The following is a 26,941-nucleotide window of genomic DNA, read 5'->3' on the forward strand; positions in this document are numbered from 1 at the left end:
GAGTTTATAGTTTTAGCTTAGTGTCTTAGCTTAGATCTTTTGTTAGAGTTCTAGTTTAGTTTTAGTTAAGAGTTTGGAGTTTTGACCTAGAATCTTAGCTTAGATTTATAGTTAACGTCGTAGTTTATTTTAGTTATAGTTAATAGTTTATAGTTTTTATCTTAGAGGCATAGCTTAGAGTTTTTGAAGTTCTAGTTTAGTTTAGTTAAGAGTTTAGAGTTCCACCTTAGAGTCTTAGCTTAGAGTTTTACTTAGAGTTTTAGTTTTGTTTAGTTATATTTAATTGTTTTTTTTTTTATCTTTGAGTATTATCTTAGATTTTTGGTTAGAGTTCTAGCTAATTTTATTTTTAGTTAAGAGTTTAGAGTTTTACCTAATAGTATTAGCTTAGAGTTTTATATAGAGTTCTAGTTTAGTTTAGTTTTAGTAAAGAGTTTTAAGTTTTACCTTAAAGTCTTAGATTAGAGTTTTAGTTAGGGTTGAAGTTTCATTTAGTTTAGTTATAGTTAAGAGTTTATAGTTTTAGCTTAGAGTCTTAGCTTAGAGTTTTAGTTAGAGTTATTGTTTAGTTTAGATTTAGTTAAGAGTTATAGCTTTAGCCTAGAATCTTAGCTTAGAGATTTATTTAGAGTTGAAGTTTAGTCTAAACTAGCATAACCACAAAAATAAACACTATTGCATAGAAATACCAAAACCATAGGTTAGGCTACTTCAGGTTAGGTTAAAAGTTAGGTTTCTCCATGTTTAAGTTAGGTTAGTTTAGGTCAGCTTATCATGAGCGCTCATGATAAGCTAACCTAATCTAACCTAACTTAAACGTGAAGAAACCTAACTTCTAACCTAACCTGACCTAACCTAACCTATGGTTTTGGTATTTCTATGCAATAGTGTTTATTTTTGTGGTTATGCTAGTTTAGACTAAACTTCAACTCTAACTAAATCTCTAAGCTAAGATTCTAGGCTAAAGCTATAACTCTTAGTTGAAGAGTTGAAGAGTTGAAGTTTAGTTTAGTAATAGTTAAGAGTTTAGAGTTTTAGCATAGAGTCTTAGCTTAGAGTTTTTGTTAGAGTTCTAGTTTAGTTTACATATAGTTAAGAGTTTGGAGTTTTACCTTAGAGACCTAGCTTAGAGTCTTAGCTTAGTTTATTTTTAGTTAAGAATTTAGAGTTTTTTTAGCTTAGAGTCTTAGCTTAGAGTTATTGCTAGAGTTCTAGTTTAGTTTAGTTTTAGTTAAGAGTTTTGTGTTTTACCTAATAGTCTTAGCTTAGATTTTTAGCTATAGTTCTAGTCTAGTTTTAGGTAGGAGTTTGGAATTTTAGCTTAGAGTCTTAGTTTAGAGTTTTATTTTAGAGTTCTAATTTATTTTAGTTCGAGTTAATAGCTTAGAGTTTTTAGATTAGAGTCATAGCCTAGAGTTTTTGTCGAAGTTCTAGGTTAATTCAGTTTTAGTTAAGAGTTTGGTGTTTTAGCTTAGAGTCTTAGCTTAGAGTTTTTGTTAGAGTTGAAGTTTAGTTTTAGTTAAGAGTTTGGTGTTTTACCTTAGAGTCATAGCTTAGAGTTTTAGTTAGAGTTCTAGTTTAGTAATAGTTAAGAGTTTAGAGTTTTACCCTAGAGACTTAGCTTAGAGTTTTTGTTTAGTTTAGTTATAGTTAAGAGTTTGGTGTTTTACCATAGAGACTTAGCTTAGAGTTTTAGTTTAGATTAGTTTTAGTTAAGAGTTTGGTGTTTTACCCTAGAGACTTAGCTTCAAATACGAAAACCATAGGTTAGGTTAGGTCAGGTTAGGTTAGAAGTTAGGTTTCTCCACGTTTGAGTTAGAATAGATTAGGTTAGCTTATCATGAGTGCTCATGATTAGCTAACTTAATCTAACCTAACTTAAACGTGGAGAAACCTAACTTCTAACCTAACCTGACCTAACCTAACCTATGGTTTTGGTATTTCTATACAATAGTGTTTAATTTTGTGATTATGCTAATTTGGAATAAGATTCAAATCTAACTAAAATTATACGATAATACTCTGAGCGAAATATAAAACTATTAACTAAAACTAAACTAAACCGTAACTCTAGCTAAAACTCTAAGCTATGACTTTAAACTAAAATTATAAACTCTTAACTATAACTAAACTAAATGAAACTTCATGTCTAACTAAAACTCTAATCTAAGAATTTAAGTTAAAACTCTTAACTAGAACTAAACTAGAACTAGAACTCTAAATAAAACTCTATGCTAAGACTTTAAGGTAAAACTCGAAACTCTTAACTAAAACTAAACTAAGCTAGAACTCTAAATAAAACTCTAAGCTAAGATTCCAAGCTAGAAGTCAAAACCCTTAACTATAACTAAACTAAACTTCAACTCTAAGTAAAACTCTAAGCTAAGACTCTAAGGTAGAACTCTAAACTCTTAACTAAACTAAACTAGAACATCAAAAAACTCTAAGCTATGACTCTAAGATAAAAACTCTAAATTATTAAATATTACTAAACTAAACTTCAACTTGAACAAAAAATCTAAAATATGACTATATTATAAAACTCTAAAATCTTAACTAAACTAAACTTGAACTATAACAAAAACTCTAAACGATGACTCTAATATAAAAACTCTAAATTCTTAACTATAACTAAACTAAACTTCAACTCTAGCTATAAATCTAACCTAATAATCTAATTTAAAACTCCAAACTATTAAAAAAAACTAAACTAAAACTCTAACAAAAACTCTAAGATAAGAATCTAAGATAAAACTATAAACTCTAAAATAGAAATAAACTAAACTATAGATTAAACAAAAACTCTAAGCTATGAATCTAAGATAAAAACTCTAAACTCTTAACTAAAACTAAACTAAACTAGAACTGTAACAGAAACTCTAAGCTAAGAGTCTAAGCTAAAATTCTAAACTCTTAACTAAAACTAAACTAAACTAGAACTCTAACTAAAACTCTAAGCTATGACTCTAAGGTAAAACACCAAACTCTTAACTAAAACTAAACTAGAACTCTAACAAAAACTCTAAGCTAAGACTCTAAGATAAAAACTCTAAACTCTTAACTAAAACTAAACTAAGCTAAAACTCTAAGCTAAGTTTCGAAGGTAAAACTCCAAACGCTTAACTATATCTAAACTAAACTAGAACTCTAAAAACTCTAAACTAAGATTCTAAGCTAAAACTCTAAACTCTTAACTAAAACTAAACTAAACTAAGACTCTAGGCTGAGTTTCTTAGGTAAAACTCCAAACGCTTAACTATATCTAAACTAAATTAGAACTCTAAAAAAACTCTAATCTAAGATTATAAGCTAAGATTATAAACTCTTAACTATTACTAAAATAAAGTTAAACTATAAATAATAATATAATCTAAAAATCTAAAATATTATATACATCTAAAATAAACTAAAACTTTAACAAAAACTCTAAACTAAGAATCTAAGCTAAAAACTCTAAACTCTTAATGCAAACTAAAATAAACCAGAACTCAAACAAAAACTCTAAACTAAGAATATAAGGTAAAACACCAAACTCTTAACTAAAAGTAAACTAAACTAGAACTCTAACTGAAACTCAAAGGTAAAACATCAAACTCTTAACTAAAACCAAACTAAACTAGAACTCTAACAACAACTCCAAGCTAAGACTCTAAGGTAAAAATCTAAACTCTTAACTAAAACTGAACTAAACTAGAACTCTAACAAAAACTCTAAGCTAAGACTCAGCTAAAACTCGAAACTCTTAACTAAAACTTAACCAAACTATAACTTTATGTAAAACTCTAAGCTATGACTCTAAGCTAAAACTCTAAATTCTTAAAAGTAACAAAACTAAACTTCAACTCTAACTAAAACTCTAAGGTAAGACTCTATGGTAAAACTCTAAACTCTTAACTAAAACTATACTAAATTAGAACTCTAACAAAAACTCTAAGCTATGACTCTAAGCTAAAACTCTAAACTCTTAGATAACTAAACTAAACTAGAACTCTAACTAAAACTCAAAGGTAAAAATCAAACTCTTAACTAAAATTAAAATAAACTAGAACTCTAACAAAAAAAACTCTAAGCTAAAATTCTAAACTCTTAACTAAAACTAAACTAAACTAGAACTCTAGCAAAAACTCTAAGCTGAGACTCTAAGCTAAAACTCTAAACTCTTAAGTTAAACTAAACTAAACTAAAACTCTAAGCTAAGTCTCTAAGTTAAAACTCCAAACTCTTAACTATAACTAAACTAAACTAAACTATAAATATAACAAAATATCTAAGCTAAGACTCTAAGATAAAACTCTAAACTCATAACTAAAACTAAACTAAACTAGAACTCTAACAAAAATTATAAGCTATGACTCTAAGCTAGAACTCTAAAATCTTAACTAAAACTAAACTAAACTAGAACTCCAATTAAAACTCTAAGTCTAAGCTAAAACTCTAAACTAAACAAGAACTTCAACAAAAAACTCTAAACTAAGACTCTAAGCTAAAAACTCTAAACTCTTAACTATAACTAAACTAAACTAAAACTCTAAGCTATGACTCTAGGGTAAAACACAAAACTCTTAACTAAAACTAAACTAGAACTCTAACAAAAACTCTAAGCTAAGACTCTAAGCTAAAACTCTAAACTATTAACTAAAACTAAACTAAACTAGAACTTCAACAAAAACTCTAAGCTATGACTCTCAGCTAAAAACTCTAAACTCTTAACTAAAACTAAAATAAACTATAACTCTAAAAAAAAACTCTAAGCTAATACTCTAATCTAAAACTCTAAACTCTTAACTAAAACTAAACTTCAACTCTAACAAAAACTCTAAGCTAAGACTCTAAGGTAAAACACCAAACTCTTAACTAAAACTAAACTAAACTAGAACTTTAACAAAAACTCCAAGCTAAGACTCTAAGGCAAAAGCTCTAAGATCATAAAAAAAGCTAAGATAAATTAGAACTATATCAAAAAACTTTACTCCAAGACTCTAAGCGAAAATTCCAAACTAATAACTAAAGCTAAACTAAACGAGAAATCTAACCAAAACTGTATTCTAAGACTCTAAGCTAAAACACCAAATTCTTAAGTAAAACTAAACTAAATTAGAACTCTAACTGAAACTCAAAGGTAAAACATCAAATTCTTAACTAAAACCAAACTAAACTAGAACTCTAACAACAACTCCAAGCTAAGACTCTAAGGTAAAAATCTAAACTCTTAACTAAAACTGAACTAAACTAGAACTCTAACAAAAACTCTAAGCTAAGACTCAGCTAAAACTCGAAACTCTTAACTAAAACTTAACCAAACTATAACTTTATGTAAAACTCTAAGCTATGACTCTAAGCTAAAACTCTAAATTCTTAAAAATAACAAAACTAAACTTCAACTCTAACTAAAACTCTAAGGTAAGACTCTATGGTAAAACTCTAAACTCTTAACTAAAACTATACTAAATTAGAACTCTAACAAAAACTCTAAGCTATGACTCTAAGCTAAAACTCTAAACTCTTAGCTAACTAAACTAAACTAGAACTCTAACTAAAACTCAAAGGTAAAAATCAAACTCTTAACTAAAATTAAACTAAACTAGAACTCTAACAAAAAAACTCTAAGCTAAAATTCTAAACTCTTAACTAAAACTAAACTAAACTAGAACTCTAGCAAAAACTCTAAGCTTAGACTCTAAGCTAAAACTCTAAACTCTTATGTAAAACTAAACTAAACTAAAACTCTAAGCTAAGTCTCTAAGGTAAAACTCCAAACTCTTAACTATAACTAAACTAAACTAAACTAGAACTATAACAAAATCTCTAAGCTAAGACTCTAAAAAAAAAATCTAAACTCATAAATAAAACTAAACTAAACTAGAACTCTAACAAAAATTAAAAGCTAAGACTCTAAGCTAAAACTCTAAACTCTTAACTAAAACTAAACTAAACTACAACTCCAATTAAAACTCTAAGTCTAAGCTAAAACTCTAAACTAAACAAGAACTTCAACAAAAAACTCTAAACTAAGACTCTAAGCTAAAAACTCTAAACTCTTAACTATAACTAAACTAAACTAAAACTCTAAGCTATGACTCTAAGGTAAAACACAAAACTCTTAACTAAAACTAAACTATAACTCTAACAAAAACTTTAATATAAGACTCTAAGCTGAAACTCTAAACTATTAACTAAAACTGAACTAAACTAGAACTTCAACAAAAACTCAAAGCTATGACTCTCAGATAAAAATTATAAGCTCTTTACTAGAACTAAAATAAACTAGAACTCTAAAAAAAAACTCTAAACTAAGACTATAAACTAAAACTCTAAACTATTAACTAAAACTAAACTACAACTCTAACAAAAACTCTAAGCTAAGACTCTAAGGTAAAACAAAAAACTATTAACTAAAACTAAACTAAACTAGAAATCTAACAAAAACTCTAATCTATGACTCTCAGATAAAAACTCTAAACTCTTAACTAAAACTAAAATAAACTATAACTCTAACATAAAACTCTAAGCTAATACTCTAAGGTAAAATTCTAAACTCTTAACTAAAACTAAACTAGAACTCTAACTAAAACTCTAAGCTAAGACTCTAAGGTAAAACACCAAACTCTTAACTAAAACTAAACTAAACTAGAACTCTAACAAAAACTCTAAACTAAGACTCTAAGCTAAAAAACTCTAAATTCTTAACTAAAACTAAACTAAGCTAAAACTCTAAGCTAGGTCTCTAAGGTAAAACTCCAAACTCGTAACTATATGTAAACTAAACTAGAACTCTAACAAAAACTCTAAGCTAAGACTCTATGCTAAAACTCTAAACTCTTAACTTCAAAACTCTTAACTAGAACTAAACTAAACTAGAACTCTAAATAAAACTCTATGCTAAGACTTTAAGGTAAAACTCTAAACTCTTAACTAAAACTAAACTATGCTAGAACTGTAACTAAAACTCTAAGCTAAGGCTCCAAACTAAAACTCAAAACCCTTAACTCTAACTAAACTAAACTTCAACTCTAAGTAAAACTCTAAGCTAAGACTCTAAGGAGGAAGTCAAAACTCTTAAATAAACTTAACTAGAAATTCAAAAAAACTCTAAGCTATGATTCTAAGATAAAAACTCTAAATTCTTAAATAAGACTAAACTAAACTCCAACTTGAACAAAAACTCTACATTATGAGTCTATGATAAAAATCTAATCTCTTAACTAAACTAAACTTGAACTATAACAAAAACTCTAAACGATGACTCTAAGATAAAAACTATAAATTCTTAACTATAACTAAACTAAACTTAAACTATAACTATAAATCTAACATAATACTATAATATAAAAATCCAAACTCTTAACAAAAACTAAACTAAAACTCTAAAAAAAACTCTAAGCTAAGAATCTAAGCTAAAACTATAAACTCTAATATAAAACTAAACTAAACTATAGCTTCAACAAAAACTCTAAGCTAAGAATCTAAGCTAAAAACTCTAAACTCTTAACTAAAACTAAACTAAACTAGAACTGTAACAAAAACTCTAAGCTAAGAGTCTAAGCTAAAATTCTAAACTCTTAACTAAAACTAAACTAAACTAGAACTCTAACTAAAACTCTAAGCTATGACTCTAAGGTAAAACACCAAACTCTTAACTAAAACTAAACTAGAACTCTAACAAAAACTCTAAGCTAAGACTCTAAGCTAAAAACTCTAAACTCTTAACTAAAACTAAACTAAGCTAAAATTCTAGGGTAAGTTTAGAAGTTAAAAATACAAAAGCTTAAATATATCTAAAATAAACTAGAACTCTAAAAACTCTAAGCTAAGATTATAAGATAAAACTCTAAACTCTTAAATAAAACTAAATTAAACTAGGACTCTATGCTGAGTTTCTTATGTAAAACTCAAAACGCTTAACTATATCTAAAATAAATTATAACTCTAAAAAAACTCTAAGCTAAGATTCTAAGCTAAGATTCTAAGCTAAAACTCTAAACTCTTAACTATTACTAAACTAAACTTCAACTCTATCAAAAACTCTAAGCTAAAACTCTAAACTATTAACTAAAACTAAACTAAACTAGAACTTCAACAAAAAATATAAGCTAAGAATCTAAGCTAAAAACTCTAAACTCTTAACTAAAACTAAAATAAACTAGAACTCTAACAAAAACTCTAAGCTAAGACTCTAAGCTAAAATTCTAAACTCTTAACTAAAACTAAACTAAACTAGAACTCTAACTAAAATTCTAAGCTAAGACTCTAAGGTAAAACACTAAACTCTTAACTAAATGTAAACTAAATTAGAACTCTAACTGAAACTCAAAGGTAAAACATCAAATTCTTAACTAAAATCAAACTAAACTAGAACTCTAACAACAACTCTAAGCTAAGACTCTAAGCTCTTAAATAAAACTAAACTAAACTATAGCTTCAACAAAAACTCTAAGCTAAGAATCTAAGCTAAAAACTCTAAACTCTTAACTAAAACTAAACTAAACTAGAACTGTAACAGAAACTCTAAGCTAAGAGTCTAAGCTAAAATTCTAAACTCTTAACTAAAACTAAACTAGACTAGAACTATAACTAAAAATCTAAGCTATGAATCTAGGTTATAACAACAAACTCTTAACTAAAACTATACTAGAACTCTAACAAAAACTCTAAGCCAAGACTCTAATCTAAAAACTCTAAACTCTTAACTTAAACTAAACTAAGCTACAATTTTAGGGTAAGCTTCGAAGGTAAAACCCTATACTCTTAACCATATCTAAACTAAACTAGAACTCTAAAAAATCCAAGCTAAGATTCTAAGCTAAAACTCTAAACTCTTAACTAAAACTAAACTAAACTAAAACTCTAGGCTAATTTTCATATGTAAAACTCCAAACGCTTAACCATATCTAAAGTATATTATAATTCTAAAAACTCTAAGCTAAGATTCTAAGCTACGACTCTAAACTCTTAACTATTAATAAACTAAACTCAAACTCTAATAAAAACTCTAAGCTAAGACTCTAAGCTATTAACTAAAACTAAATTAAACTAGAACTTCAACAAAAAACTCTAAGCTAAGACTCTAAGCTAAAAACTCTAAACTCTTAACTAAAACTAAAATAAACTAGAACTCTAACAAAAACTCTAAGCTAAGACTCTAAGCTAAAATTCTAAACTCTTAACTAAAACTAAACTAAACTAGAACTCTAACTAAAATTCTAAGCTAAGACTCTAAGGTAAAACACTAAACTCTTAAATAAAAGCAAACTAAATTAGAACTCTAACTGAAACTCAAAGGTAAAACATCAAATTCCTAACTAAAATTAAACTAAACTAGAACTCTAACAAAAACTCTAAGCTAAGACTCTAAGGTAAAACTCTAAACTCTTAACTAAAACTTAACTAAACTAGAACTCTAACAAAAACTCTAAGCTAAGACTCAGCTAAAACTCGAAACTCTTAACTAAAACTTAACCAAACTATAACTTTATGTAAAACTCTAAGCTATGACTCTAAGCTAAAACTCTAAATTCTTAAAAATAACAAAACTAAACTTCAACTCTAACTAAAACTCTAAGGTAAGACTCTATGGTAAAACTCTAAACTCTTAACTAAAACTAAACTAAACTAGAACTCTAACAAAAACTCTAAGCTATGACTCTAAGCTAAAACTCTAAACTCTTAGCTAACTAAACTAAACTAGAACTCTAATTAAAACTCAAAGGTAAAAATCAAACTCTTAACTAAAATTAAACTAAAATAGAACTCTAACAAAAAAAACTCTAAGCTAAAATTCTAAACTCTTAACTAAAACTAAACCAAACTAGAACTCCAGTAAAAACTCTAAGCTGAGACTCTAAGCGAAAACTATAAACTCTTAAGTAAAACTAAACTAAACTAAAACTCTAAGCTAGGTCTCTAAGGTAAAATTCCAAACTATTAACTATAACTAAACTAAACTAAACCAGAACTCTAACAAAAACTCTAAGCTAAGACTCTAAGAAAAAACTCTAAGCTCATAACTAAAACTAAACTAAACTAGAACTCTAAAAAAAACACTAAGCTAAGACTCTAAGCTAAAACTCTAAACTCTTAACTAAAACTAACCTAAACTGGAACTTTAATTAAAACTCCAATTCTAAGCTAAAACTCTAAACTAAACTAGAACTACAACAAAAAACTCAGACTAAGACTCTTAAACTGAGACTCTAAGCTAAAAGTTCTAAACTCTTAACTAAAACTAAACTAAATTAAAACTCTAAGCTAAGTCTCTAGGGTAAAACACCAAACTCTTAACTAAAACTAAACTAAACTAAAACTCTAAGCTAAGTCTCTATGGTAAAACACCTAACTCTTAACTATAACTAAACTAAACAAAAACTCTAAGCTAACTCTCTAGGGTAAAACTATAAACTCTTAACTATTACTAAACTAGAACTCTAACTAAAACTCTAAGCTTTGACTCTAAGGTAAAACACCAAACTCTTAACTAAAACTAAACTAGAACTCTAACTGAAAATGAAAGGTAAAAAATCAAACTCTTAACTAAAATTAAACTAAACTAGAAATCTAACAAAAAAACTTTTTGTTAGAGTTCTACTTTCTTTTGTCTAAGCTAAAACTCTAAACTCTTAACTATAATTAAACTAAGGTTCAACTCTAACAAAAACTCTAAGCTAAGACTCTAATCTAAAACTCTAAATTCTTAAATATAACTAAACTAAAGTTCAACTCTAACAAAAACTCTAAGATAAGACTCTAAACTATTAACTAAAAATAAACTAAACTAGAACTCTAAGCTAAGTCTCTAGGGTAAAACACCAAACTCTTAACTAAAACTAAACTAAACTAAAACTCTAAGCTAAGTCTCTATGGTAAAACACCTAACTCTTAACTATAACTAAACTAAACAAAAACTCTAAGCTAAGTCTCTAGGGTAAAACTCTAAACTCTTAACTATTACTAAACTAGAACTCTAACTAAAACTCTAAGCTATGACTCTAAGGTAAAACACCAAACTCTTAACTAAAACTAAACTAGAACTCTAACTGAAACTGAAAGGTAAAAAATCAAACTCTTAACTAAAATTAAACTAAACTAGAAATCTAACAAAAAAACTTTTTGTTAGAGTTCTACTTTCTTTTTGTCTAACTAAAACTCTAAACTCTTAACTATTACTAAACTAAATTTCAACTCTAACAAAAACTCTAAGCTAAGACTCTAAGCTAAAACTCTAAACTCTAAAACTCTAAAACTCTAAGCTAAAACTCTAAACTATTAACTAAAACTAAACTAAACTAGAACTTCAACATAAACTCTATGCTATGACTCTCAGCTAAAAACTCTAAGCTCTTAACTAAAACTAAAATAAACTGGAACTCTAACAAAAACTCTGAGCTAAAATTCTAAACTCTTAACTAAAACTATACTAAACTAGAACTCTAACTAAAACTCTAAGCTAACACTCTAAGGTAAGACACCAAACTCTTAACTAAAACTAAACTAAACTAGAACTATAACTGAAACTCAAAGGTAAAACATCAAACTCTTAACTAAAATTAAACTAAACTAGAACTCTAACAAAAAAACTTTAAGCTAAGACTCTAAGCTAAAACTCTAAACTCTTAACTATTACTAAACTAAACTTCAAACTCTAACAAAAACTCTAAGCTAGAACTCTAAACTATTAGCTAAAACTAAACTAAACTAGAACTTCAACATAAACTCTAAGCTAAGACTCTAAGCTAAAACTCTAAACTCTTAACTATAACTAAACTAAACGAAACTTCAACACTAACTAAAACTCTAATCTAAAACTTAAATGTAAAACACAAAAGTATTAACTAAAACTAAAATAAATTATAAATCTAAACAAAACTCTAAGTTAATACTCTAATATAAAAAATTCTATACTTTTAACTAAAAGTAAACCGAATTAAAAATCTTATCTAAGGCTCTAAGGTAAAAACTCAAGATCTTACCTATAACTAAGTTGTGGGTGGAAGGAAAGGGTAATTCAAGTTGGAAAATGGGTTTAGGAGGGACAATAAGAAAGGAACTTGCTCTGAAATGGTCTTTGAAAAATATTTCTTGGTGTTGAAGTATCCAAAATCTGTAAAGTATAGTTGTGGGTGAAAGGAATGGATGCTTCAATTTGGAAAAAGGCTTTAGAATGAACATTAAGAAAAGAACTTGTTCTGAAATGACTTTTGAAAAATATTTCTTGGTGTTGAGGTATCCAAAATCTGTAAAGTATAGTTGTGGGTGAAAGGATTGGTACTTCAAGTTGGAAAATGGGTTTAGGAATGACATTATGAAAGGAACTTGTTCTGAAATGACTTTTGAAAAATATTTCTTGGTGTTGAGGTATCCAAAAATATGTAAAGTATAGTTGTGGGTGAAAAGAATGGATGCTTCAAGTTGGAAAATGGGTTTAGAATGAACATTAAGAAAGGAACTTGCTCTGAAATGACTTTTGAAAAATATTTCTTGGTGTTGAGGTATCCAAAATCTGTAAAGTATAGTTGTGGGTGAAAGGATTGGTACTTCAAGTTTGAAAATGGGTTTAGGAATGACATTATGAAAGGAACTTGTTCTGAAAAGATATAATAAAGCCATAAAAAAGTATTAAAAATGGAGAGGGGACTCTTTGGGGGGCCCGGGGAGGGCGTTTGGGGATCCGGGGGCCCTTTGGGAGCCCGGGGGATCTTTGGGGACCGGGGGCTTCCTTCGGGGTTGGGGTAGGGGGATTGGAACCCTTTAGGGTTTGGGTAGGGGAATCGGAACCCTTGGGGTTTGGGGTAGGGGACCTCACGACACTGTTAAAATATAACTTGTGTATTATAACGACCACAGAGTTTTACCCTCAAATTCTCTTCTAAAGCCTTTTCTAAAATCATCTTTTAAAATTTCTCTAACTGTTTCACCGAAATACTTCTCTAAAATAGCTAAAATAGTATGGCCCAAATAATCCCTAAACGTAATTTCAGCGAGTTCCTTTTGTTTTTGGCATCCCTGTGCTTTCACATTTGAAATTACAAAAAAAACCTTTCGCGCGCTAATCACTTCATCGCTAAGATCAAAACATTCGCTCGGAAACAATTCTCTTTAGAAACAACAAATTAATTCCCCTTTAGTGAATCAATGATTCCCCTTAGAAACAACAAAATAATTCCCCTTTCTTGTCAATCAATCAAACAGGACATCATCTGTCATATGTGATCTAAACTTTGCCTCGGAAACAATTCTGGTCGAACTCCAAAGACATTAATTAACTTGACGTCATCTGTCAGACATTATTAAACTTTGCCCGGAAACAATTTGATTAATGACTGACAGCACAGGTGTCCCACTTTGATTAACCACATGTTCCCAAAACAACAACAACAAATACTCTTTCCTAGATCATAACATTCTCCCCAGGCACTTGGCCAAAAACACACCTGGAGAAAGAGACCTTGGAGAAAGAGGTCATTGACACTGTCCACATTAAACTATGTAAAAAAGTTGTAGGTGGCAGCAGGGGTGCCCCGTGGGGCTATAAGATAGCCTTCTACTGATACCACTAGGGGCAAATTGTCTTCCAATCCCGAGCAAGTGAATAGTATTTGGTAGAATGAGTGTGATTCCTCAAGGGCGGTATGCTTGCACCCTTCTGTAAAGAGGAGGGAGAATATTTGAACCATTTTCTTTGGGTTTCCAGGTATTTTCCTGTTTCAGGGGAAATATTTCCATGATTTGCTGTTTCCTAACATTCTGTAAATTAGAAATAAAACAGCAATAACTCGAGTTGAAGATAAATGCTTGGAAAGAAGGCAACGTTTATGTGATTCAGTTATTTATCCTTGATTTGACATTTTATCGCTTTGTAATTTGCTTTGTTAGTGATTTGCTTGTTTCATATACATTGTTTTGTGTATATGGCCCTTGGGGTTCTGAGTTATGCTGATATACATATCTGCACATCTATCCTACAACTCAGGATATTCCCATCAGACTTTACGGCTTGACAAATACCTATCTCAATATTTCTATCAGATGCATGTCGGAAAAATACGACATCTGGAGGGAGGGTGGGTGGGTTTAACTGCCCGCTGATCGCTTTGACTCTTTATAAGGACACGAGAACTTCTTATTACCAATCCAATGAGTCCCCTCCGAGGTTTATACAACCACTCTTTCTATAAAAACCTTATATGCCCCCAGGGCATAACTTACAACCCTTACCCTCTGTGCTGTACATAACACCTTTGGTTTTCTTCAATATCCCCCTCAGCTCACGCTGAAAGTTACAACTTAATAACATAAACGGCCCCTTAAGCATTGTTTATAAATGCTCTTGACAACCTGTATGCGCATACTGTTTATGAATACTATGTCTTTTAACTCAATTCAATACTGTTTCTGTATTCTCCAAAATTTTCAGCAGTAGTACCAGTAGTAATAGTAATAGCAGTAGTAATAGTAGTAGCAGTAGAATTAGTAGTAGTGGCCTTAGCTTTAGTAGCAGTAGTAGTAGTAGCAGCAATAATAATAGTAGTATTAGCAATAGCAGCAGTATGAGTAGAAGCAATAGCATTAGGATACAAATATTCTCTTTTGGTTAGTTCAACATCCTTCACAACAAGCCCTATAAGTTTCAACTTCACACACTAAATCGTTTCTAAGATATTGCTAAAATGCTCATTTGACAACCTTCATAAAATGCCCTTTTGACAGGGTGTTGTGATTCAGTTCACCTTCCCCTCTCATAATTCCCTTAAAATCTCACCTTCATACCATTAGACGTAGTTTTAATAGTAGTCACGATAGTAGCATTATTATTAGTAGTAGTATTAACAGCAATAGCAATATTTCTAGTAGTAGCGGTAGTATTAATGTTGTCTTTTGGTCAATTGAAAATCCCTCTCTACAAGTCCTGGAAGTTTCAACTTAATAGAATTAGTCGTTCCTTTGACAGTACCGATATGTCTTTTTGATAGCTTTTATTTCCATATACTTCTTGAAATTTTTATCTTAATATTCTCAGCCGTACAAGTAATTGCGATATAAGTAGTAGTTGTAGTTGTATTAGTAGTAGTTGTAACAGTAGTAGCAGCAGTATTAATACCAGTAGTAACATGTATATTTGGTCTTTTGGTCAGTTGAACATCCCCCTCTTGATAGTACTCCAGAAGTTTTATCTTGATACGGTAAGCCTCTCCGAAAATATTGCTTATGCGCCCTTTTGACCCCCTTTTGACGACCTTTTCACCTTAGTATTCTTAGCCTTACAAGTAGTTGCAATTGAAGTAGTAGTTGGAGTAGTTTAGTAGCAGTAGTAGCAGTAGCAGTAAAAGTAACAATGATAGTAGTTGCTCAATTGATCTTCTCCTGTAAGTATACTCCGAAAGTTCCTGTTCCATAACCAAATTCATTCTTGAGATACGCCCTTTTGATAATCTGCATGCATATAGTGTCTTTTGATTTAAACCAGGTTCCCCCTTAATATTCTGTCAAATTTTCACCTTCATACGCTTAGCCTTAATAGGACCAGTGTCATAGTAATATTGACAGTAGTAGGCGCAGTAGTAGCAGTAATAATGTTGTAGTAGTAGTGGTAGTAACAGTAGCAGTAGCACTATTAATGACAGTAGTAGCAGGTACATATTGCCTTATAGTCAGTTGAACATCACCCTCATGATGCCCCGGAAGTTTCTTTTTGATACGGTAAGCCGTTCCGAAAATATTGCTATCACGCCTGTATCAGCAATCTGTGTGTACATAGTATGTTTTAATTTAGTTCAACTTTCATCACAACATTTCCTCATATATTCATTTCAATATCCCCCGCATTGGAATTACTCGCTACAAAAGCAGTAGTTTTAATGGTAGTAGTAGTAGTGGTAGCAATAGTAGTAGTGTTAGTTGTAGTAGTAGTAGCGTGAAAATATTACCATTTTGGTCAATTGATCATCTCCCTTATCCTTTCCTGAAAGTTCCAAATTAATATACTCAGTAATTCCTGAATTCCCCTCTTTTGACAACCCGTGTGCATATAACGTGTTTTTGTTTAGTTCAACACTCTCCTCAAATTTCTCTGAAAGGCTCACTTGAATGCTTTTCATCTTTTTGGAAAGTAATGGTCAAACATACCCAACTTTCACAATAACATATACTCTACGTAAACAATGGACGAATTCCCCAACTTAAAGCCCTTGCCCGGAGGGCTGTGTGTTTGGGGGGGGGGTCGATATCTTCAAAGTCATAATTAGTGGACATTTCACCTATGCTTAACAAAAATAGATGTCTACAAATTTTGATTAGATGTACTTTGGGAAATGATGGGCGTGGAGGTTGCCCTTCGATCTCTTAAAAAGGGCACTAAAACTTTTACTTTCATTACCCACGGGGCATAACTTTCAACCCTTGTCTCTGGGCTCTGGAGGGGGTGCCAACCCTGGTGACATTTGTATATGACTTTTGGACTGTTTTTAATAAAATGACTTTTGGCTCTTAAAAAGGGAACTACAACTTTCAATTCCCAATCAAGTCAGCCTGTTCCAGAGTTTGTACGACCACCCATTCCGTAAGAGGCTTAAATGCCCCCGGGTATAACTTACAAGCCTTGCCCTCAGGCTCTGGGGGGACTATGTCAACCTCAGAGGCAATGTTATATGATCTTTGGAGTATTTCGAACAAAGTGACTGTCTCGAAATTTCGATCAGATACATTTGGGGAAAAAAGGCCGTAGGGGGGGGGGAGCTTGTTGCTCTCCAATCACTGTCGACTCTAGAAAACTGAACTAGAACTTCCAATTTCCAACCTAAAGAACCTTCTCCACAGTTTATAAGACCAGCCCTTCCATAAAAACTTTATATACCCCTGGGGTATAACTTACAACCCTTGCCTCCAGGTTCAGGGGGTTTGTGCCAACCCTGGTGGCATTTTTAATAAACTATTTTCAATAACTGACTATCTCAAAATTTTGATCGGATTTATTTTGAAAAAGAGGGCGTGGGAGGGGGCTAGTTGTCTCCGGTTACTTTTGACCCTTAAAAAGGACACTAGAACTTCCGATTCTCTATTGAATGAGCCCCCTTCGAATTTTATACGACCACCTCATCCTTACAAAACCTGATATGTTAACAATGGGGAACTAGCATAACTTATAGCCTTTTTCTGAGGGCTGTGGGCAGTTGATATCCCCAAAGACGTAATTATTACTACTATGCTGAACAAAATGGCTGAACAAAAATAGACGGAGTTGTCGTAGAAACGTCGAAAGGGGCTCAATGGATTGGAAATTGAAAGGGCTAGTGCCCTTTTTAATAGTCGAAAGTTATTCGAGTACAACCAGCCCCCTCCCCACCCATTGTTTCCCCAAACACATCCAATTAAAATTTTATTAGCCATTTTATTCAGCGTAGTTGAAAGGTCCGGAAATTATGTCTTTGAGGATGACAATTCATCACCAATATTAATGATCACAGCCGCAACCCACTCAATAATCGTTTGCAACCCACTGATGGGTCGCGACCCATAGTTTGGGAACCACTGAATTAGACAATATATATTATCCAACGAAAAATCCTACAATAAACACAAATACAACAACACTGATCCCACAAAGGCTCCATTACCTGTCAACCCTAGAGTCCAAGACTGTATTCAGGGAGGGTTTAACCCCCTCCCCCGAAATGTTTGTCCGACTCGTAAAAACGTAATACAATGCATGAAACACATTTTTGAGTTTTTTGTACCCCCCCCCCCCCAAAAAAAATAAAATAAAATAAAAATCCCCCTGAACAGAAATCCTCAATACGGCCCTGCTAGAGTTATATCACTCAGGGGCTGAAAATGTAAACCAGTAATCAAAGTTAACAGTAGTAGTCTCTCACTTCAAAAGTGATTCGAATTATTAGCTTAGATAGAATTAAGAACATAAATAACTAAAAAATAAACTGAGAAAAAAATAGAAAAACAGTAATAGAAAAACAAATCGTTGCCGGTTACTGAGGAGGCCAAAACATTCTTCCCCAATATTTGATACGAAAATGCAACTTGGGAAACATTCCGGGAAAATACTTCAAGTATATTTTGCTTCTAACGCACAATATTAGAAGCTTATTTACATTACCTTTTTCAGTCAAATCAAGGAAGGGCTTTACAATGTAATTTAAATTACTGCAGAACTGACTACCTCCGTGAGTTACTATGGAAATAGGTCTTTCACTATAGACATTGATTGGATATAAATTTTCAGTAAGTAAACTCTAAAACGCATCACCGATAATTGGATGAAAGCATCAAAAGTATATGTGCAATCGCGCGTGAAGGCAAGAGTGTAAAAATAGCTCCTTTTAGCTAATGTAATTATCTTTAAACCGAGATATACATCACTGAAAGGTTTACTATGAAAATAGATGGACTACTGTTTCTTTAGTTTTTTTTCTTAACATTATCGGTTATGCATTGAATAAACAGGTCTTATTTATGTTTAATAATTAATGGTGAGTTTGACAATCTATTGAATTAATAATAACTCCAGTTTTGTTGAAATTACGTTGCAAAAACAATTTCCAAAATTCAAATACGATCAGTTTTACATTTTAGAAGGTACAACAAGGGAATAACTCAATTATACTTAAATATATAGTCCCATTCTTAGGGTAGTAAGACCAAATAAAAAATAACAACCATACAGTTCAGAGCAATCTTTCTTAATTTCAGAATTTTGTAGCCTATATCTGCATGGCTTTCTTCCTTAAGAGAAAAGAGCAAGTATTCAAATCAATTAACTCAACGAAGTTCAAAATTAAATAAAGGGGTTAATACAAACGTGAGAAGCAGCGGCGTCATTGAGAGTTGGCAGGGGGCAGCTGCCCCCTGCCCCCAATAATTTGGAGAAATTTTTTTAAGTAACTTTAAAACTGTCGCTTGTTTTAAGTTTCAACTTCGTTCCTTACTTTGAGCAGAAATATTTTTGTAATTAAATCATCTTCATTTTAATATAAAAGAAAAAGGCGAAAGTCAGGGGGTTTATTACACTTCCTAATATGTTCCACATTAATAATTATAAAAATATGCCAGCTTCAGAACCCTATTGCTAGTAAAAATAGTATGCACATAGTGTTTTTTATTAGCTCAACATATCCCTCGGCATGCTCTGAAAGTTTCAACCTAATATTCTAAGCTGTTCCTGATATACGGCTGATATGGTATTTGACGGCCAGAATACATACAGTGTGTTTTAATTTAATTTAACCTACCCCCAGCCTTGATAGTGTTATCAGTACTAGCAGTAAAAGTAGTACAGGTAGTATACATATAATGTATTTTGTTTGGTTCAACATCCCCCTTAAAATGCAATGAAAGTTTCAACTTAATACTCCATGCTGTTCCTGAGATATAGCTCTTACGGCCTTATAGTACCCTGCATCCAAATTGCGTGTTTCAATTTAGTTCATTATTCTCTTCAAAATTTCCTGAAAGTTTTACTGTAATACCCTTAGCTTAAATTGTACTTGTAATAGTCGTTGTAGCAGTAGTTGTAGCAGCTGAAGTCGGAGTAGTAGTAGCAGTTGTAGCAGTAGTTGTTGTAGCAGTAGCAGTGTTAGTAGTTGTAGTAGTATGCACATTTTGCATTTTGTCTTGTTCAACATTCCCCTTAACATATCCTGAAAGTTTCGACTTAATACCCTAGACCATTCCTAGGATACTGCTGATACACCCTTTTGATAACCTGTTTGTCCTGGGCGTGTTTGTTTTAATTCAACATCCCTCTAAACATTCCCTGAAAGTTTCTACCTGGATAATAAGTCTCCTTGTGTTAAAATTACAAACAGGAGAAAATCTATGGCTTTTTCTTATTTGGAATAGTAAGAGACAAACTTCAGAGAATCAGGCAGCCTCGGTAGTAGCAGTCATAGCAATAATTGTAACCTTAGCAGAAGTAGCAGCAGTAGTAGTGGTTGCGGTATGCACTGAGTGTTCTCTGAAAGTTTTACATTAATATCCTTAACCTCAGTAGAATTAATAGTCGTATCAGTCGTAATAGTAGAAATAATGGCAACATGCACATAGTGCTTTTTGATTAGTTCACCGTCCCCCTGAATATACCCTTGGTCAATTGATCACGCCCCCCTCATCATTCCCTTGAAGTTGAAACTTAATACCCTCAATAATTCTTGAATTGCTCCTTTTTCACAACCAGAATGCCCATATTATGTTTTGTTTTAGTTCAATTTTCCCCTCAATTTTCTCTGACGTTTGCGATATTCAGGAAGTCAACCCCCCACAGCGCTCAGAGCAAGGACTGTAAGTTATGCAATTTGCCCACTGTTTATATATAGTATTAGTTATTGGGAAAGAAGGCGTATTAGATGTTTGGTGTTCAAAAGACAAAAAAAATCCTCTTTCCTAATAACAAATACTATATATAAACAACAGGCAAATTTCATAGCTTACATCCCCTGCTCTGAGGACTGTGTGAGGGGGGGGTGACATCCCCAACATCCCCAGAGATATAGTCACTAGACCTTTCAACTATGCTGAACAAAATAGTTCTCTCAAAATTTTAATGGATGTGTTTGGAGAATTAATGGACTTGGCAGTGGGGCTACTTGCCCTCTAATTTCTTTTTACTCTTAAAAATGGCACTAGAACTTTTCACTTCCAATCGAATGAACTACTTTAAAAATTTCTATGATAGCACTGCGCTGCCTATGAAATTCCCCCGCCTTCCCCCGAAACGTCCCCTGAGACTTTCAACTTAATACCCTTAGCCTCATTAGTTAGAGCAATCTTATAATTAAAAGTATACACATAGTGCATTTCGGTTAGTTCAGAATCCGCCAAAGCATCCCCTGAAAGTTTCAACTAAACAATGTAAGCCATTCCTGAAATATTGCCGTAACACCATTATGACAGTCGAGAACCATTTTGTTCAACATTGTTGAAAGGTTCAGTTATTATGTTTTTGGGGACGTCAACCTCCCCAGAAACCCCAGATGAAGGGCTATAAGTTGGGCAATGTTCATTGTTTACATATAGTATGTGTTATTGAAAAATATATGCATTTTTGAATTTTACTTTCCAGAAAGCCGAAGGGCATTCGGACGAGCCTTTCCGAAAATACTAAGGGGAGTGTTGAGCTAAATCAAGACATGTTATGTGTATACAGATTGTCTAAAGGGTGTAAGTCAGTAATGACTGGGTATAGTGATTTGGAACTTTCAGGAAATGATAAGGAAGATGATCAAAAAGGTAATATTTACATTCTGCCACTACTTTTACAACTACCACCGCTACTACTACTACTATCACACCACTGGATATGCAATATTTACGGAAAACTTGAAGTCAATCAAAAGAGCGTATCTCAAGAATTGATTGGTGCATTAAGTTGGAACTTTCAGAGAATTCTAAAAGGGGAAGATCATTTGACCAACAGGTAATATGTGTACGGTACTACTAATACTACTATCACTGCTGCATTTACTGCTACTATTTCTATTACAACTGCTTGTAAAAGCAATATGTTAATACTACTGCTGCTGCTAGTACTACCGCTAAGACTATTAATACTACTACGAGTAATACCAATACTTCTACTCTGACTACTATAACAACTATACCCAAAGATATGAAGGTGAAATCTTCAAGGAATTTTTTTTTTGGGGGGGGGGGGGTGAACTTAAGCACACACCCCGCCTGTATGCAGGTTGTCAAAAGGGCTCAATAGCAATATCTTAGGAACAGTTTTGCGGGTGAATTTGAAACTAACAAGGCTTGTTGATCCGGATGTTGAACTAACCAAAAGAAAATATTTGCATCCTAATGCTACTGATTCTACTCATACTACTACTTCTGCTACTATTATTACTTCTTTTACTGCCACTAAAGCTAAGGCTACTACTAATAATTCCACTTCTACTGCTACTACTACTGCTGCTGCTACAAGAAAGGTTATTATGACGAAAAATTTGGAAAATATTAAAACTGTGTGGAACTAAAACTAAAGACGCTATGCTCACCCAAGTTGTCAGGAGGACGTGTCAAAATTGCTTCGGGAGTGGTTGATAATATTAAGTTTAAGCTTTTAGCGTGTGTTTAAAAGGGTGTTGAAGAAACCAAAGGTGTTATATGCATACTACTACTAGTGCTACTACAACTATTGGTACTAAACAAGGTAAGAGTATTAAGGTGAAGCTTTCAAGGAATATTTTGGCAGATATTGAACTAAATCAAAAAGTTCTAGAGGCCTTTTTTAGAGTCAAAACATAGTGGAGAGCAAGCAGCCCTCCTCCCAAGCCCATTCATTTTACAAACACATCCGGTCAAAATTTTTAGATAGTCATTTTGTTCAGCAAAGCAGAACGGTCCATTAACTATGTCTCTAGGGATATTGAGGATGTCAACCCCCACAAGTGTGCTATTGACCCTCTAATGCTTTAAAATAGAATGTTGCCAAAACTAAATCAAAAGGCATTGTGTGCATGGTTATTCATAAGACACCGCAACAATATTTCGAGAAAGGCTGGGGGCATTAAGTTTAAACACAAGATAAACCAAAAAGTGCAAGTGTATCCAGGTTGTCAAAAATATAGATAAAAAGTTTTGGGAATTATGTTAATTTTTGTTTTCAGGTTAACTTGAGGAGGTATAAAATTAAATTAAACAGTAGGCTACTATTTGTGCCAGGATTAAACATTGGTGAAAAAGTTTCTCAAACATACAAATAGCAAGCCAAACTATGGATTTTTATAGAAAAAAAAGCAAAATAAAATATAAAATATATTTTTTTTTTTGCGAAAAAGGACATGTCAATAAAAAATGAACAGAAATTAACTTAAATTTTTTTTCCACAAAATAAGTTTTTAAAAGAAAATTAAAGAGCTCCATTAAACCAAAAATGAGCAGAAATAAAGTCAAATAATCTTACAATCGCAAAACTACCACAAATCACCATCAATAAATAAATGAAACTCAAAACGAAAAGAAATAACAATAAAATCCGAGTCAAACTCAAAACGAGCAAAAATTAATATGATTAGGGCTTACAGCCCCCATGTCTTCTCAAGACCACAACATAATTTGCACTTTACTGGAAACCAGTGGCGTCGTTTGGGAGGGGGGCAAGGGGGCAGTTTCCCCCCAATAATTTGGAGAATAAATTATTATATAGCCCATGCCCCTTGACTTTCCGGATGTGGACTCCTCTCCCCCCCCCCTCAATAAAAATGCTGGAGGTACGCTCCTGCTAAAAACAAAAAAAATAATATTTTTGCTTTTTTGAGTTTAATAAATTTAAAAAAACATTAAAACTTTAAAGAATAAATATTAATATATGTATATTAAACTGACAATCCACGACCTTTTGTTGTTTTTTTTTTTCAGAAAAGTGTGAGTTATGTTCTGGTCTTGAAAAGGCATGGGGGTTGTTAGCCCTAGTTATGTTAATTTTTGCTCGTCTTGAGTTTGACTTGGATATTTATTGTAATTTCTGTTTGTTTTGGGTTTTATTTATTTATTGATGGTAATTTTTGGTAGTTTTACGCTTGGAAGATTATTTGACTTTATCTCTGCTCATTTTTGCTTTAATTGAGCTCTTTAATTTTCTTTGAAAAACTTGTTTTGTGGAAAAAGTTTTTTAATTTAATCCTAGAAACAACGTGTGTCCGATTGCAAAAATAATGCATTCTTTGGATGGCCCGTTTTCATAAAACAAAAAAAATAATAAATAAAAAAAAATCAGGGTATTCATCTCAAAGTCTTTCATTGGCAGCGCAATAGCGACCAAGTAGGCTCTGTGTGTTATCTTTTTTTCCCCAGGCCACTTCTTATGGAAGGAGTTGCCACCGAAGCTTTAGAAGGGGCATATTCAATTAGAAATTGAAAGTCCTAGTGTGCTTTTGAAGAGTCGACAGTAATTGAAGGGCAACCAGCCTACCTCCTTCTTTTTAACGGACACTCCTCAAATATCCTCAAATCAAAATTTTGAGGTAGTCATTTTGTTCAAAATAGACGAAGGTCCAATAGCTCTACTTGCAGAGATAATATGACCCTCCCCCCTCGGCCGCTTGAACATGAAATGTAAGCTATGCAAGTTGCCCATTGTATACATGTTGGTTTTGTTATTGGGAACAATAACAATATATGTTTGATCCAGCATCTCCAAAAAACATAAGGGTCTTAAGGAGAAATTTCCAGGGAATTTTGAGTGGTATGATTACCTAAATCAAAACAAACTATGCGCATGCCGGTTGTCAAGAGGGCGTATAAGCCATATCTCTGGAACGGCTTAGGATATTTAGTAGATACATGCTGGGCAAGTTGAGGGGGATGTTTAACTAACCAAGAGACACTATGTTCCTCTTGCAAATAGGACAAAGACCACTACTACCACTATTACTGCTAAAACTACTAATATTAGGATTGCTACTACTAGAACTACTAATTCTACAGTTACTAATGTTACAACTACTACTCGCTTTACCGGAGGGTCAAATCGTCATTTTATTATAATAAATTATCTGCGTGCTTTAAAGACATTAGGAAAACATGACAACTAATCAATTTTGTTACCAAACTATTTTCTTGGCCCATTCTGTCCCTTCAAGTGTTTTGATTGGTTTTAAAATCGTACATGGTGAGTTAAAAGTTCAAGATGCATTTAATTCTTGCTTTTCCAATATCGGGAAAAGTACAGGCTCTTCTGTAAGTCCTTCTTCTTTTCTAAATGATTTTAGGTCTTATCTTGGACCACTTAGTATACAATCAACCGGCTTTGGAGCCTATCTCTGAAGTTGAAGTAGCCAGAATTGTTAATGATTTGAAGGGTTCTTCATCTTCTGGCCCAGACCGTATTTCTACTAAGGTTGTCAAGTTCATTCTTCCTGTCATCGTCTCTGTTCTTACGAAACTTGTTAATCTTTCTTTTGAAAATGATGTCTTCCCAAGTGTTTTAAAGCGTGCTCATATTATTATACTTTTTAAAGGTGGTTCACGCAATGATCCTGCAAATTATCGTCTTATATCTCTGTTATAAGTGCTTCGTAAAAATTTTGAAAAAGCTATGCTTCCTCGACTTCTTGATTTTCTTAATTCTAAACATTGTTCTCATGATTCTCAGTTATAATTTAGGGCAAAGAACTCAACTGAGCGTGCAAAGCACTCAACTCTGGTGTGATACCCGCTGCTCTTTTTCTCGATGGAAGAAACGTTTTTGGTTCAATAACAGACTAGATTCTTCTTTGGAACTATCCCATATTGGATTACGAGGGAGTACTTACCCTTGGTTTCTATCATATTTACCTGGTCAAGTCATCTCAGTTAATCCGCTCTGTCTAAATTGCTTGAAATAGAGATTGGCGTTCTGCAAGGATCTGTGATTGGGCCGATACTCTTTTTAATTTATGTTAATGACCTCATAAACGTGGTTAAAAATCTAAAACCTACCACATCTGTCAATACTTGTGACAAGATTTTGTCCATTTCTGATGCACCTACTGCTTGTGCAGATGATAGTACTCTTGGCACAGCCGGTAAAACCGAGTCTGATCTTCAATTAAAGATGGTTGCCCTTCTTAAAAGAGTGATTCAATGGTTTGATTACCTTGCCTTAAATGTTGGAAAGTCATGTTTTCTTATTTTCTCAAGAGTAAATACACGTATCCAGGGGCTCCCTTAGTTGACCTGGGGATCGATGCGTCCGATTCCTAAGCATCTTGCTTGATGAAAATCTTTCCATCAAGCCTCATATTGAACTCATTGGAATGAAAGTCTCCAGAAACCTCGAGGTCCTTAATAAAACATAAACAAATATTTCCAGGGTCAAATCTTAGAATCCTATTCTACAGCCTAGTTCAGTCTTATGTTTAATACTGTTTTATTATTTGGATGTCAACTTTTACCTCGTTTCTGAAGCCACTTTCTAAACTATATGATAAAGTTATATTATATATAAAGTTATATATACTTATACAGGACACTAACCTTTCCCAACTTGAACCTTAAACCTTTCCTTGACTTGAAATCTTTCTTTTCTGTCTTGTGCTTCTTCTTTTCTGTCGTCTACTACTACTAAAAATAATCTTATTACGACTATTACTACAACGACTGTTGCTACTACTGCTACAACGATTACTTGTGTTGCGATTCCTGCCATTACTACTACTACGACTTAATGAATACTACTACGACTATTGCCATCACGATTGTTGCTACTGCTACTACGACTACTACTACCACTACGTCTACTACTTTGACTGCTACTATTGTGACTGCTGTTGCTCAGACCACTCATTCTACGACTTATACTCCACTACTACAACTACTATTACTATGATTAATACCACTAAGACTGCTACAACTCCGACTACTGCTACTACTACGACTACTATCACGATTGCTACTACTACTACAACCACTACGTCTACTGCTACTTCTAATACTACCACTGCTTCTACTATTACTATTATGATTACCACTACTACTACTACTTCTACTATAACTACTATTGTTACTATGACTACTGCTGCTACAGCTACCGCTGTTACGGCTACTAGTACTATGACTACTACTTTTACAACCATTGAAACTGGGAGTATTACTACTACTATGATTGCTATTACTAAGACTACTAGTGCTACGACTACTTCTACTACGACTGTTATTACTACGACTACTGCTACTACGACTAATACTAGAGCTACTAGAATTGCGACTCCTACTACGACTGTTACGACTACTAATACCACGATTATCACTACTACAACTACTACTACTACCGTTGATGAACTACTACTTCTATGACTACTACTACTATGACTACTGCTATTTTAATTTCTACGGCTACGGGTAATGCTACTACTACAACTACTAAGAATAGTGCTACGACACTAGGATTACTGCTACTACAAATACGACCACTACTTCTACTACAACTAGTACTTCTATTACCACTACTACTACCAGG

This window comes from Artemia sp. Qi Xiang Cuo, chromosome 5 (genome assembly GCF_049724085.1).
Source record: "Artemia sp. Qi Xiang Cuo chromosome 5, ASM4972408v1, whole genome shotgun sequence".
NCBI classification, from domain to species: domain Eukaryota; kingdom Metazoa; phylum Arthropoda; class Branchiopoda; order Anostraca; family Artemiidae; genus Artemia; species Artemia sp. Qi Xiang Cuo.